Here is a 16,347-nt window from a genome sequence, read left to right on the forward strand (position 1 = left end):
AGAGGAGGACAAAGGGTTTAATTAGGAAGGGGAAAAGAGAGTATGAGAGGAAGCTTGCTGGGAACATAAAAAGTGACTGCAAAAGCTTCTATAGATATGTGCAGAGAAAAAGATTTGTGAAGACAAACGTAGGTCCCTTGCAGTCAGAATCAGGTAAATTTATAATGGGGAACAAAGAAATGGCAGGCCAATTGAACAAATACTTTGGTTCTGTCTTTAAGAAGGAAGATACATATAACCTTCCGGAAATACTAGGGGACCGAGGGTCTAGCGAGAAGGAGGAACTGAAGGAAATCCTTATTAGTCAGGAAATTGTGTTAGGGAAATTGATGGGATTGAAGGCTGATAAATCCCCAGGGCCTGATAGGCTGCATCCCAGAATACTTAAGGAATTGGCTCTGGAAATAGTGGATGCATTGGTGATCATTTTCCAACAGTCTATCGACTCTGGATCAGTTCCTATGGACTGGAGGGGAGCTAATGTAACACCACTTTTTAAAAAAGGAGGGAGAGAGAAAACGGGGAATTATAGACCAGTTAGCCTGACATCAGTAGTGGGGAAAATGTTGGTATCAATTGTTAAGAATGAAATAGCAGCACATTTGGAAAGCAGTGACAGGATCGGTCCAAGTCAGCATGGATTTATGAAAGGGAAATCATGCTTGACAAATCTTCTATAATTTTTTGAGGATGTAACTAGTAGCCTGGACAAGGGAGAACCAGTGGATGTGGTGTATTTGGACTTTCAAAAGGCTTTTGACAAGGTCCCACACAAGAGATTCGTGTGCAAAATTAAAGCACATGGTATTGAGGGTAATATATTGACGTGGATAGAGAACTGGTTGGCAGACAGGAAGCAGAGAGTCGGGATAAACGGGTCCTTCTCAGAATGGCAGGCTAGTGGGGTGCCGCAGGGCTCGGTGCTTGGACCCCAGCTATTTACAATATACATCAATGATTTAGATGAAGGAATTGAGTGTAATATCTCCAAGTTTACAGATGACTCTAAGCTGGGTGGCGGTGTGAGCAGTGAGGAGGATGCTAAGAGGTTTCAGGGTGACTTAGACAGGTTAGGTGAGTGGGCAAATGCATGGCAGATGCAGTATAATGTGGATAAATGTGAGGTTATCCACTTTGGTGGCAAAAACATGAAGGCAGCATATTATCTGAATGGCGGCAGATTAGGAAAAGGGGAGGTGCAACGAAACCTGGGTGTCATTGTACATCAGTCATTGAAAGTTGGTATGCAGGTACAGCAGGCGGTGAAGAAGAAAAATAGCATGTTGGCCTTCCTAGCTAGGGGATTTGATTATAGGAGCAGGGAGGTCTTAATGCTGTTGTACAGGGACTTGGTGAGGCCTCACCTGGAATATTGTGTTCAGTTTTGGTCTCCTGATCTGAAGAAGGACGTTCTTGCTATTGAGGGAGTGCAGCGAAGGTTCACCAGACTGATTCCCGGGATGGCTGGACTGACATGAGGAGAGACTGGATCGACTGGGCCTGTATTTACTGGATTTAGAAGAATGAGAGGGGATCTCATAGAAACATATAAAATTCTGACGGAACTGGACAGGTTAGATGCAGGAAGAATGTTCCCGATGTTGGGGAAGTCCAGAACCATGGGTCACAGTCTAAGGATAAGGGATAAGCCATTTCGGACCGAGATGAGGAGAAACCTCTTCACTCAGAGAGTTGTTAACCTGTGGAATTCTCTACCGCAGAGAGTTGTTGATGCCAGTTCGTTAGATATATTCAAGAGGGAGTTAGGTATGGCCCTGATGGCTAAAGGGATCAAGGGGTATGGAGAGAAAGCAGGAAAGGGATACTGAAGTGAATGATCAGCCATGATTTTATTGAATGGTGGTGCAGGCTCAAAGGGCCGAATGGCCTACTCCTGCACCTATTTTCTACGTTTCTATGCCCTCTAGTTCTCGCCTCCCCCATCAGTGGAAACATCCTCTCTGCATCCACCTTGTCAAGCCCCCTCATAATCTTATACGTTTCGATAAGATCACCTCTCATTCTTCTGAATTCCAATTGTAGAGGCCCAACCTACTCAACCTATCCTCATAAGTCAACCCCCTCATCTCCGGAATAAACCTAGTGAACCTTCTCTGAACTGCCTCCAAAGCAAGTATATCCTTTCGTAAATAAGGAAACCAAAACTGCACACAGTATTCCAGGTGTGGCCTCACCAATACCCGGTAGAGCTGGACTTCCCTGCTTTTATTCTCCATCCTCTTTACAATAAAGGCCAAGATTCCATTGGCCTTGCTGATCACTTGCTGTACGTGCATACTATCCTTTTGTGTTTCATGCACAAGTACCCTCAGGTCCCGCCATACTGCAGCACTTTGCAATCTTTCTCCATTTAAATAATAACTTGCTCTTTGATTTTTTTTCTGCCAAAGTGTATGACCTCACACTTTCCAACATTATACTCCTCCATCTGCCAAATTTTTGCCCACTCACTTGGCCTGTCTATGTCCTTTTGCAGATTTTTTGTGTCCTTCTGACACATTGCTTTTCCTCCCATCTTTGTATTGTCAGCAAACTTGGCTACATTACACTCAGTTCCTTCTTCCAAGTCGTTAATATAGATTGTAAATAGTTGGGGTCCCAGCACTGATCTCTGCGGCACCACACTAGTTACTGGTTGCCAACCAGAGAATGAACCATTTATCCCAACTCTCTGTTTTCTGTTCGTTAGCCAATCCTCTATCCATGCTAATATATTACCCCCAACCCCGTGAACTTTTATCTTGTGCAGTAACCTTTTATGTGGCACCTTGTCAAATGCCTTCTGAAAGTCCAAATACACCACATCCACTGGTTCCCTTTTATCCACCCTGTTCGTTACACCCTCAAAGAATTAGTGCAAATTTGTCAAACATGACTTCCCCTTTATAAATCCATGCTGACCAAATTTTGCTTTTCCAAATGTCCTGCTGCTGCTTCTTTAATAATGGACTCCAACATTTTCCCAACCACAGATGTTAGGCTAACTGGTCTATAGTTTCCTGCTTTTTGACTGCTTCCTTTTTTTAAATAGGGGTGTGACATTTGCAGTTTTCCAAACTGCTGGGACCCCCCAGAATCCAGGGAATTTTGGTAAATTACAACCAATACATCCACAATCCCTGCCGCTACTTCTCTTAAGACCCTAGGATGCAAGCCATCAGGTCCATGGGATTTATCTGCCTTTAGTCCCATTATCTTATTGAGTACCATCTCCTTAGTGATTGTGATTGTGTTAAGTTCCTCCCCCCCTATAGCCCCTTGACTATCCACTGTCGAAATATTGTTAGTGTCCTCTACCGTAAAGACTGATACAAAATATTTGTTCAGATTTTCTGCCATCTCTATGTTCCCCATTACTAACTCCCCAATCTCGTCCTCTAAGGGCATTTACTTTAGCCACTCTTTTCCTTTTTATATACCTATAGAAACTCCTCCTAACTGTTTTTATATTTTGTGCTGGTTTACTTTCATAGTCTATCTTCCCTTTCTTAATCATTTTTTTTAGTTGTTCTTTGCTGGCTTTTCAAAGCTTCTCAGTCTTCTGTCCTCCCACTAGTTTTGGCCACATTGTATGCCCTTGTTTTTAATTGGCTACCTGTCCACGGATACGGATGATCTGTCAAGCTCCAGCTTGACAGAACGGAAAAGCCGGTGAGCCCCATGGCTTCCTCCGCAGCGCCAGCATGGTGCTACTCGATTAGCCCCCCTCGGCGGACTCTGAGTTCCAGGACCCTGAGGTCCGTGCTCTCTGCCCTGGGCAGAGCCACGTTCTGCAGTTTTGTCCGTGACGGGCGCTATCCTGTGAATAGTACCTGCGGGTTCTAGACCGTGTAGATCATCTGCTTGGTACTGCAAGTCGAGGTCATAAATGCCCGGCTGATGTTGATGGATTGCTGCAGGTTGACTGTGGGTTCAGTCGATAGCAGCTTGTGAAGGAGACCCTCATGGCCAATCCCCATAACAAAGACGTCTCGCAATGCCTCGTTAAGGTGTGTGCCAAAATCGCATGGCGCCGCAAGTCTCCTGATGTCCACAGCATATTTTGTGACATCCTGGCCCTCAGGTCTGCAGTGGTGGTAGAATTTGTGCCTGGACGTGAGGATGCTCTCCTTCGGTTTCAGTTGGTTACGAATGAGTTCAATCAGCTCCTCATATGACTTGTCGTTGGCGCTCGCGGGTGCCAGAAAATCCCTGACGAGACGGTAAACCTCATCGCCACAACTGGACAGCAATATCGCTTTACGCTTCTCTATCAGTGCGTTCATGTTCCCTGTCAGGTCGTTTGCTATAAAATAGGACTCGAGCCTTTCCGTAAAGGCATCCCAGTCATTCCCTCTGTGAAATCCTTTAGCGTGCCCAAAGTAGCCATGGTTGCGTGAAGAGCTCGTCCGTGTCCTCGTCGCCAATTTGTGATGTATGTAGCACTTAAATCACTGACTCCACACAGTCTGGTGTTGTAGTAACTGCTGTGACCTTGGTCCTTTATTGTGTAACCCCAGAGTGCCCCTCAGATGTGGTGGGCAGCCTTTTATACTCTGTCTCACAGGTACTTTTGGGTATCTCACCACAGTGACCCTTGTGGCGCACCATTGTAACTATACATTTAATGTACATGGACAATACATAACAGAATCAGTATGGGTGAAGCTAAGAAACAGAAAAGGGCAGAAAACATTGGTGGGAGTTGTTTATAGGCCCCCAAACAGTAGCCTAGGGCACAGTATAAATCAGGAGAGGTACATGTAACAAAGGTAATACAATAATCATGGGGAACTTTAATCTACATATAGACTGGGCAAACCGAATTTGCAGCAATAATGTGGTGGACGAATTCATGGATTTTTCTACAAGATGGTTTTCTAGATCAGTATGTTGAGGAACCAACTAGAGAACAGGCTATTTTAGATCTAGTATTGTGCAATGAGAAAGGGTTAATTAATAAACTTATAGTAAAGGGGCCCTTAGGGAAGAGTGACCATAATATGATAGAACTTCACGTTGAGTTTGAAAGGGATTTAGTTAAATTCAAAACTAGAGTCTGAAATCTAATCAAAGGAAACTACATAGGTATGAGGGGAGAGTTGGCTAAGGTAGATTGGGGAAACTACATTAAAAGGTATGGTAGTAAACAAGCAATTGCTAGCATTTAAAGAATTGATACATCATCATCATAGGCAGTCCCTCGGAATAGAGGAAGACTTGCTTCCACTCTTAGAATGAGTTCTTGGTGGCTGAACAGTCCAATACGAGAGCCACAGTCCCTGCCATAGGTGGGACAGAGAGTCGTTGAGGGTAAGGGAGAGTGGGATAGGTTTGCCCCGTGTTCCTTCCTCTGCCTGCGCTTGTTTTCTGCATGCACTTGGCGATGAGACTCGAGGCGCTCAGCGCCCTCCCGGATGCACTTCCTCCACTCAGGGCGGTCTTTAGCCAGGGACTCCCAGATGTCGGTGGGGATGCCACACTTTATCTGGGAGGCTTTGAGGGTGTCCTTGTAACGTTTCCTCTGTCCACCTTTGGCTCGTTTGCCATGAAGGAGTTCCGAGTAGAGCGCTTGCTTTGGGAGTCTCGTGTCTGGCATGCGGACAATGTGGCCTGCCCAGCAGAGCTGATCAAGTGTGGTTAGTGCTTCACTGCTGGTGATGTTGGCCTGGTCGAGGATGCTAATGTTGGTCCGTCTGTCCTCCCAGGGGATTTGTAGGATCTTGTAGAGGCATCATTGATGGTATTTCTCCAGTGACTTGAGGTGTCTACTGTACATAGTCCATGCCTCTGAGCCATTCAGGAGGGTGGGTATTACTACAGCCCTGTAGACCATGAGCTTGTTGGTAGATTTGAGGGCCTGGTCTGTGAACACTCTTTTCCTCAGGCTGCTGAAGGCTGCACTGGCGCACTGGAGGTGGTGTTGAATCTCCTCATCAATGTCTGCTTTTGTTGATAAGAGGCTCCCGAGATATGGGAAATGGTCCACGTTGTCCAGGGCCGCGCCACTGATCTTGATGACTGGGGGGCAGTGCTGTGCGGCGAGGACAGGCTGGTGGTGGATCTTTGTCTTACAGATAAAAAGTATGATGATAGACAAGCAATGGCTAGCATTTAAAGAATTAATACATAATTTACAACAAACATACATTCCTTTAAGGCACAAAAACCTCACAGGAAAAGTGGTCCAACCATGGCTAATAAGAGAAGTTAAAGCTAGTATTGGATCAAAGGAAGAGGCTTATAATGTTGCCAAAAGGAGCAGTAAGCCTGAGGATTGGGAGGATTTTAGAATTCAGCAAAGGAAGACCAAGAAATTGATAAAGAAAGGGGAAATAGGATATGAGAATAAACAAGCGCGAGACATAAAAACAGACAGTAAAAAGAAAAAGATTAGCAAAAGTAAATGTGGGTCCCCTACAGGCGGAGACAGGAGAAATTATAATGGGGAATAAGGAAATGGCAGAGAAATTAAACAAATACTTTGTGTCTGTCTTCACGGAGAAGACACGAAAAACCTCCCGGAAATAGTGAAGTATCAGGGGTCTAGCGAGAATGAGAAACTGAAAGAAATTAGTATTCGTAAAAAAATAGTACTGGAGAAATTAATGGGACTGAAAGCCGATAAACCCCCTGGACCTGATGGCCTGCATCCTCGGGGTTTGAAAGAGGTGGCTATAGAGATAGTGGATGCATTGGTTGTCATCTTCCAAAACTCCATAGATTTTAGAATGGTTCCTACAGATTGGAAGGTAGCTAGTGTAACCCCGCTATTTAAGAAAGGAGGAGAGAGAAAACGGGGAACTACAGACCAGTTAGCCTGACATCAGTAGTAGGGAAAATGCTAGAATCTATTATTAAGGATGTGGTAAAAGGGCACTTAGAAAATAATAACAGGATTGAGCAGAGTCAACATGGATTTATGAAAGGGAAATCATTATTGACAAATCTGTTTTTTGAGGTTGTAACTAGCAGAATAGATAAGGGGGAACCAGTGGATGTGGTGTATTTGGATTTTCAGAAGGCATTCGATAAGGTGCCACACAAAAAGTTATTGAACAAAGTTAGGGCTCATGGGATTCAGGGTAATATACTGCCATGGATTGAGGATTGATTAACAGACAGAAAACAGAGAGTAGGAATAAACAGGTCATTTTCAGGTTGGCAGGCTGTAACTAGTGGGGTGCTGCAAGGATCGGTGCTTGGGCCCAGCTATTCATAATCCATGTCAATGATTTAGATGAGGAGACCAAATGTAAAAAAATCAAAGTTTACTGATGATACAAAGCTAGGTGGGAATGTAAGTTGTGAGAAGGATGCAAAGAAACTTCAGGGGGATATAGACAGGCTAAGTGAGTGGGCAAGAACATGGCAAATGGAATATAAGGTGGAGGAATGTGAAGTTATCCACTTTGGTAGGAAAAATAGAAAAACAGAGTATTTTTTAAATGGTGAGAGATTGGGAAATGTTGTTGTTCAGAGGGACCTGGGTGTCCTTGTACATGAATCACTGAAAGTTAAGATACAGTTCACCAAGAAATTAAGAAAGCAAATGGTATGTTGGTCTTTATTACAAGAGAATTTGAGTACAAGAGTAAAGACGTCTTACTGCAATTATATAGGGCCCTGGTGAGATCGCACCTGGGATATTGTGTACAGTTTTAGTCTCATTACCTAAGCAAGGATATACTTGCCACAGAGTGAGTGCAACAAAGATTCACCAGACTGTTTCCTGGGATGGGGGGGATTGTCCTATGAGGAGAGATTGAGTAGACTAGACCTATATTCTCTCGAGTTTAGAAGAATGAGAAGTGATCTCATTGAAACATACAAAATTCTTACAGGGCTTGATAGGGTAGATGCAGGGAGGATGTTTCCTCTGGCTGAGGCATCTAGAACCAGGGGTCAGAGTCTCAGATTAAGGGTTCGGCCATTTAGGACTGAGATGAGGAGAAGCTTCTTCACTCGGAGGGTAGTGACTCTTTGGAATTCTCTACCTCGGAGGGCTGTGGAGGCTCAGTCTTTGAGTATATTCAAGACAAAGCTCGATAAATTTTTGGATATTAAGGGAATCAAGGGATATGGGGATAGTGCAGGAAAGTGGAGATGAGGTGGAAGATCAGCCATAATCTCACTGAATGGCCTACTCCTGCTCCTAATACTTATGTTCTTATGACCCAGAAAAGGGGGCAAGATCAAGCCTGGCTCTGATGCCTCCATCACTGATTAAGCTGTCAACAGTCACTGAATAGAGTCATATATGACAAAGAGCACTTGAGGAGATCCAGCAGGGCACACAGTATCTGTCAATGCATTCAAGAAAGTAGAAAAATTGGAGGGAGGCAAAGAATAAACACTCCAGGAAAAGGAAGTTGAGGTGAATAATTATGATTGTGTAGAGACAAAATTGAAGCACTGATTATGAAAGCTGACAATGTGTAATTATCAGAATTTGTCTGTTGTGTGTGATATTTTGGTGTAGGGATTTTCATGGGTGGCCTGAATGAAATATTATTATTCACCCAGACACTGGCGAGTTGGATGACTGATTCGTGAAGCTTTGACGTCGAGATTGGTGGCCTTGTGCTGGTTGGATTGCTTTGCACATATTCTGATTTTCTATCATTTTGACAGAAGGTTTTGTAAAGGCTACTAACTGAACAAAATGTTTATTTCTCAGCCGAGTTGCCAGCTGGAGCACTTTGTGATCTGTGTGTGTCGTGATTTGCAGTCCCATGATCCGTGTACCTCATAATCTGAGTACCTCACAACCATGCACTTTGTCATCTGGGCAATCAGATCCAGAATGGGTTGTTTTCCATCCAAAATTTTTCCCATCTCTCCTGAAGGCACTGGAAGCTACTAAAATATGTTGAGTATTTTGTTTGCAAAGTTCACTCGAACACTGTATATTCACCGTTACAAAATAGTCAATGAGTTCCACAAGCAAAACCTATCAGAAAACTGGCTTTCAATTAATTATTTCATTTATTCAAGGGTTACCTGACCTCGTTGCCCATGAGATGATTCTTCCTTGACCTGACCTCGACTCTTTGAACTGGCTGCAGCTTTTTAAAAATTGTACCGGGACTGTATTTCCCTCCCTCCCAGAGGTGGTAAACCAATGGAGGACCACTTTCTTACCCCCAAATCACTATGATGGCTAATGAAGAAATAATGGCGGGTTAACGGCGGTTTCACATTGGAGGGTGTTGTGACCACTCTATTCCGTATCGGTGGGTGTTCAGACCAATGTTCCTGTTATGTGTGTAAGCACTTTAGTAATGACTCCGCGAGGTAAGGTATTGTACTTGAACTGTTGTGACCTTAGTCCATTTATTGTAGCTCCTGAGTGAGGATACAGTGAGGTGAGCTCCCTTTTATGCTTAGTTACCTGCAGTGTGCAGGTGACCCTTAGGTCTCCACTAGTAGTACCCTCTGGTGGTACAGGTATAGTGTATACAGTGTGAGGATACATTCAGTGGTCTAATGTTACAGTACATATATTATACATACACAATATCACTCCCCCCTAAGTCTTTTGCCACTGGCTTTTGCACTGTGTGCTCTGGCCCTCGACTTGAGTGCCCAAAGCCCTTGCACTTTGTCTGTGCTTGGGAATTGCTCTCTCCCTGTAGACCCCAAAGTCCTTATTGCCACGACATTGGGAAATGGTCAGCAGTGGACAGTTGGAGGTTGCAGTGAGGGTTGTGTGGGTTCTGGGTGTGATCCATGTGTGTCCATGGCTACATACATCCATTCCCCCCCCCCCCTACATAGACCATGTGTGTGGCCTGACATCTGCATTAGCGTACATGTACAGAGAATAAAGAATTGGATTAGTTACATCACTGTTTTTGGATTCAGCAGTAGTGGAACAAATACATATTACAGGTAAGGTACATATGTGGTATTGCAGTCTTGCCCCTGGGGTGTGGGTGCAGGTGGGTGAGGACGCTTGTTCCTGAGCAACCGGACTGTGCCCCCTGGGTGGGCTCGGATTGCTCACCTGGCTGTGTCTCAGGGCCTTTGCCGTTGCCTAGTGGTGGGCAGAGCCACAGGAATGTGTGGCCTCCCTGTCCTCCTTTGAGGGTGCAGGGTCTCCCTGCGGCCCTTCAGCGGTGGTGGGAATCTGGTCATCCGAGGTCCTATCGGGAGGGCTGGAGGGTGCTGGCCTCTAGCTCCAGGTGCTGGCCCTGGTGGCCAAAGGGGTAGGGCCGATCTGGGGCAGGGTGCCAATGGTGGTGCCTGTGCCGTACATTGATCGCTGGCCTTGCACTGGGTATGCTCCCTCTGTGTGTGTGGTATGTGGCCACACTCCCTGAGGCATCACATTGGTCCCGGAGGCGCAGGCTACATGATCGGGTAGCCCGCTGGACCTGGGTACTTCCCACGGGAGGTTGCTGTAGTTTTGTCAGCGTACATGTAGAACCTGGCATCACACATTATTCCATCATTTACATTCATGATACATTGGCTCTGACCGCAATCACCCGACTCGACATTGTTAGTTGCCTTTACAAATTCGCATTTGTCATTACATCTTTTTCCTGTGTACTATCGGCATTGCTGTACAAGGTTACATTTAGATACTTGTATTTGTTAATTACATCTTTTTCATTCGTGTCACTGGCATCGCTGTACAAAGAGTGGAACTGTCCCTTTAATTGTGCTGGGTTGCCGGTCTCCTTTAAGAGGGCCTTGCAATCTTTACCCCAATCCGGTTCGCTGCTCGGCATCACGTGTTGTTCCCTCAACGCTGCCCCTCGTGGTCTGGTCACGGCCATCTTGATTTCAGGTGCTTCACCTCGTGGTGCGGGCGCCATCTTTCTCTCCACAAGGTAGGCTGCAGTGATCCTTTTCTCCCCAGGTTCTGCCACGGAAGCCGGGAATTTACCTTCTGCACCGATCTTCTTCCTTTGGAGTCCTGCCACTGAGCCCGGAAGGTGAGGGCTGGTCGTTTGGGTCGGATCATCTCACCGTTGAGTTGTGCGGTCTGTGTCGTCGCCGCGCAGTCGAGTCGGACGGTAGGATCTTTAGATGCTGTGATGGATCCAAATTTGGGGCCACGTAGGATGTCAATCGCCGGGGCCTGGAGGCTTTCCCAGTTCCAACAGATTGGATTTGTTTCATCCATCTTCTTCCTAGCAGCGTTGGACCATCACCAGCAATGATCCACAAAGGTAGCTTGTGCATCGCGCCGCCGTAGGGCACCTGGACATCCACGCTGCCAACGACTGAGATGGTGTCATTTGTGTGTGAGCAGCTTCACCTGGATTGAGAGCATTTTAGGTCGCTCGGTGGGATTGTCCCAGAGTTTCTCGAAGGCCGCCTGATTCATCAGCGATTGGCTCGCCCCTGTGTTGACCTCCATCGAGACTGGAACACCGTTGATTTCGACTTTCATTTTCAATGTGGAACTCTCGGTGGAGCAGGTAAACATTCCGTACACCTCTTCCTGGGGCTGAGCTGCCTCATTGACTCTCTCTTCGTCTTCATCAGTGCTGGAGCCCGGGTGATCGGCCAACTCTTCAGCGACTCGGTGAGTAAAATTTCTTCTACACATTCGCTGGAGATGACTTTAGTGTTACAGCCTTTGCAAGTATAGTCTCTGTATCGGCACTGGTGGGCCCTGTGATTTTCTCCACAGCGCCAGCATGAGGCTGGCCGGTTGGCCCCATATAGTGGACTCAGGGTTGCGGGACTCGGGGTAGCAGCTTTGCCTCTGAAAGGCGCCATTTGGTTCACGGTACTTGCCGGGTTAGAGTCCTGGGGGTGAGTCATCATCCTTTTGGAATCGCAGGCGAGATCATGAGTGCCTGGCTCACTTTAATTGCCTTCTGCAGGGTGACCGTAGTGTCCGCAGAGAGCAGCTTGTGGAGGAGGCCCTCATGGCCGATTCCAATAACAAAGATGTCCCTCAGTGCTTCAGTGAGGTGGTCGCCAAAATCACATTTACAAGTTGAGTCAGTCCGAGGCCTTCCACTCCCTGGTTGATCTTCTCAGTTCGAACCCAAGCTTGGGTGAGTTAGTAGGACCATTGCTGCATTGCGGAGCAGTCGGTCTGACAGGACTGTCGGGGATGGTAGGTTCATCTTTGTGAATGACGCAAGGGTCAACTGATGGTTGGATGTGTGTTGATTGGTCGATGATGATGTCATCTTCAATATCTTCTGGGTTGTCTGTGAATCGCAGTTCGGTTTGGTCGATGTGCCTCTTGCACTTTGGCCATTTAACAGTTTGACTACTAACACTGTGTTCCCCTCCTTGGCCAAAACCATGCCAGCAACCCACTTTGGACCATGACCATAATTCAGGATAAACACAGGGTCATGAACATCAATGTCACGTGATACGGCCGCGCGATTGAGGTACCATTGCTGCCGTTGCCTTCTGGTTTCAACATGATCATTGAGATCCGGGTGTACAAGGGAGAGCCTGTTATGAGGCCTCTCTTCATTAACAGCTCGGCAGGAAGGACCCCGGTGAGCGAGTGGGGTCTCGTCCGGTAACTGAGCAGAATGCGGGACAAGCAGATCTGTAGGGAGCTGTGAGTCACGCATTTTAGGCTTTTCTTAATGGTTTGGACAGCCCGCTCCGCTTGACCGTTAGACACGGGTTTGAAAGGGGCAGATCTGACATGCTTGATGCCATTGCGAGTCATAAACTCGTGGAACTCCGAACTGATGAAACACGGTCCGTTGTCGCTGACAAGGGCGTCGGGCAGGCCATGAGTGGCAAACATGGCCCGGAGGCTTTCAATAGTGGCTGTGGACATGTAGACCCATTCAATCCATTTGGAGTAAGCGTCCACTACCACTAAAAACATTTTGCCAAGAACCCCATTTAATTTAACTTCCAGCATTATCGGAGGACATTTGGTAAAAGAATGTACCCCATACACTTCTTCATCCTGTACCTCGGGTTGAGTTGCCTGTGCCACTTGATCCACTCTGGATCGATCATCCTCAGCCATGTGGTGTGTCACAGCACGCTTGCTCGGTTGCGGACACATTCGCTGAAGGTGCCCCATTGTTGCACAGCCTTTGCACACGTATTGCTTGAATCGGCATTGATGGGCCCAATGATAGCTCCTGCAATGCCAAAAAGGCGAAATCTGATTCACCCCCGATGGCGGACTTTGAGCAAAGTTACAGGTCGTACGAACGCGGATGAGTAGGCCCTGCCATGTACAGCTCCGCCTGCCGACGATATTATTTTATGCACAGTACTTGCAGATAAGTTTTGATGCTGGGAAGGTATCTGTTTCGAGTTTTCATCTGTGGACATGCATGCCTGGGCGATCGTGATGGCCCTGCTTAGGTCTAGAGATTCAATAGCCAGCAGCTTTCGAAGGATGGCCTCGTGGCCAATGCCAAGCACGAAAAAGTCCCGCAGCATTTCTTCCAACGCAGCTCCAAAGTTGCACGGCCCAGTGAGACATCTCAGGTTGGCGACAAATTCCGCCACGTCCTGGCCCTCGGAGCGATTGTGCGTATAGAAACGATACCTCGCCATGATGATTTCCTTCGGTTTAAAGTGGTTCCGAACAAGCGTACACAATTCATCGTAAGTCTTATCTGTTGATTGAGTCGGTGAGAGTAGATTCTTGATAAGGCCATAAATTTTTGACCCACAAACGGTGAGGAGAACCGCCCTGCGCTTCATTGCGTTATCGGTTCCTTCCAATCCGTTGGCTACTGGTCGAAACGATCAGTGAAACACTCTACCATCCACGACCACCATTTTGCCCCCCCATTGACCACACTCTAATCCCCTGACCACCATCTTGCCCCCATACCGGCGATCTCCCCACCCCCCACCCCCCCCGGATCTCCACCACTGTACCTACCTGCTCCTTCACTGCATGTTTCTGCTGCAGGCTTTCCCTGTGGCTGGCAGCCAAGCCTGTCTATTGGAATGGCTGTCGGGTGGGAACTCTGGAGAAAAAAATTAAAACACACCCTGTAGTTAAAACTGCAGGGTGTTCGGGGAAGCCTGAACCTCCGGTTTACCCGTCCATAACTCCCTCCCCCCGGCCCCCCCACCCCCCATCCACAGCTCAGTAAATATCGGGGCCATGTAGTCAGTCAGATTTTTAAACAAAAAGCTGTTCCCACTAGGCTAACAAGGTTAGAATTTAGGAGGGTATTTAGAAGTTATTTTGTTTAAGTAAAGCAAGTCGACCCATTGATAGTCTAAGCATAACTGATGCTCTGTATGTTCCCTTGCTGTCTGTGAAATAAAGCAGCTTTTCTGCTCCCCTGATGCTATCTCGATTCAGCTTCGAACAGATTGAAGAAGCACAAATCAGGACACATGGGAAAGACACAACATCCAGTTCATATGTCAAGGGCGCTGGCTTGTTACATCCTCAGGTTACACGTTTGTACAAGTAAATATTGGATGATGCGAGCCAAGTCTGGCATGTAAGGGGAATGGGATCTGCTCATGGCATGACTGGTACCACAGAATTATAGGGGCCAAAATTGGTGAAGGCCCCCCCATCCCCCACCCGCCCAAGTGCTGCCCAAAGGACCGCCGATGTCCTGATGGTACTTTGGGCGGGGTTTTCATCAAAAAGGTCCTTGGAAGGGTGGTGGGAAGCAAAAGAGGGACTTATGCTGCCAATCTGGGTGGCAGCCAGCGGGTGCTCCGAATCTCGGCGGCAAAGGCGCTTGCCGCTCAAGTGCCGCCGAGGATGGAGTCGGGCCCGCCGAGAGTCGAAGACCTGAAAAGGAAAATCATTAAAAAAAAACATCGGAACACCTTCAGCAGACCCCATCCAGTTAAGTCGTTGTAAAGAAAACATTTTTAAAATGTTTACTAGCCTTTTTTTTGCGGCTCTTCATACTCACCGTCGGGGATAGAACAGCCTCCAGCCAGCGGTCCTTCCCCGTTCTGGCGCTGACTCCTGCCCACATCAATATGGCATCTCGGTGGGCGGGAGATTAATTACGCCACTCAGCCACCCGCTGACATCAGCGGGCGGTTCCCAGCGGTTCTCCCCTCCCGCCCGCTCCACACCAAATGGAAAGTGGCACTGGGCGCAACTTCAAGAGGAATGTCGGCGGCAGTGAGCGGTAAGGCCATCAATTTCGGGCCCTTAAAACCAGAGAAATTTACGGCACAGAAGGAAGGTGAAAAAATTTCTCTACTCAACTCCCCTCTAATCCTTCTACCAATTACTTGCCCCTGGTCATTGACCTCTCTGCGCGGGGAAATAGGTGCTTCCTATCCACTCTAGCTAGGCGCTTCATGATTTTATACACATCAGATAAGTCTCCCCTCAGCCTCCTCTGTTCCAAGGAAAACAACCCCAGCCTATCCAACCTTTTCTCATAGCTAAAATTCTCCAGTCCCGGCAACATTCTCATAAAGCTCTTCTGTGCCCTCTCTAGTGCAATCACATTCTTCCCATAATGTGTTGACAAGCACTGTACGCAGTACTCTAGCTGTGGCCCAAATAGTGTTTTATACAGTTCTAGCATAATCTCTCTGCTCTTATATTCTATGCCTCGGCTAATAAAGGTAAGTATTCCGTTTTCTTCTTAACCACCTTATCCAGTTGTCCTGCTACCTTTGGAGATTTATGGACATGCCTTGATATTCTCTTGTTCCCTTGCCTTGTTAGCCCTCCCCAAATGCATTACCTCACACTCCTCCGGATTGAATTCCATTCGCCACTTTTCTGCCCACCTGACCAGTCCATTGATATCACTAAACCCGAGAGGGTATTTTTGGTAAACCCTAAACTTGTAACAATTGAAAGCACTGGTGACAAATGTAATCTAAATGAATCAAATTTACAAGTGATCAAAACAGAAAAAGTATTAAACTAGAAATGCCAGCCAGTTGCGTAAGCGCGATTGGCACCCGAGGAGAAAGGATGCCGGCACGAGGCTGAGGAGGAAGACAAGTAAAGGGAATTGCAATTAGAAATGTTGACATTGGAGGCTGAGACAGATGTTTGGAAACAGGAGGCAGACAACACAAAGAGGAAATAGAGATAGAATGAGCGCAGTACAGATTGCAAGAAGAGTGGAAACGATGTGATTTTGAGGCCAAGGAAAGGGAGAAGGTGTCATGTATTTCACCATCTTGCAATGACAATAGTTATGTAACTGTAACTCATGCACACTGTACCTGTATCCTTGAAATGCACACCCTGACCACAGGGGGTGAGCTTGCGGGAGACACTCCTCACCTGGGTTTCCAGGTATAAAAGGGGAGGTCCCACCCAGGGTCAGCACTCCTTGATCCTGGAATTAAAGTGAAGTTCACAGAGTGACCATGTCTGTTATATACATGCCTCGTGTGAGTTTGTAACAAGGTGCAGAGACACTA

Source organism: Pristiophorus japonicus, chromosome 8 (assembly GCF_044704955.1).
Source record: "Pristiophorus japonicus isolate sPriJap1 chromosome 8, sPriJap1.hap1, whole genome shotgun sequence".
In the NCBI taxonomy this organism is placed as follows: domain Eukaryota; kingdom Metazoa; phylum Chordata; class Chondrichthyes; family Pristiophoridae; genus Pristiophorus; species Pristiophorus japonicus.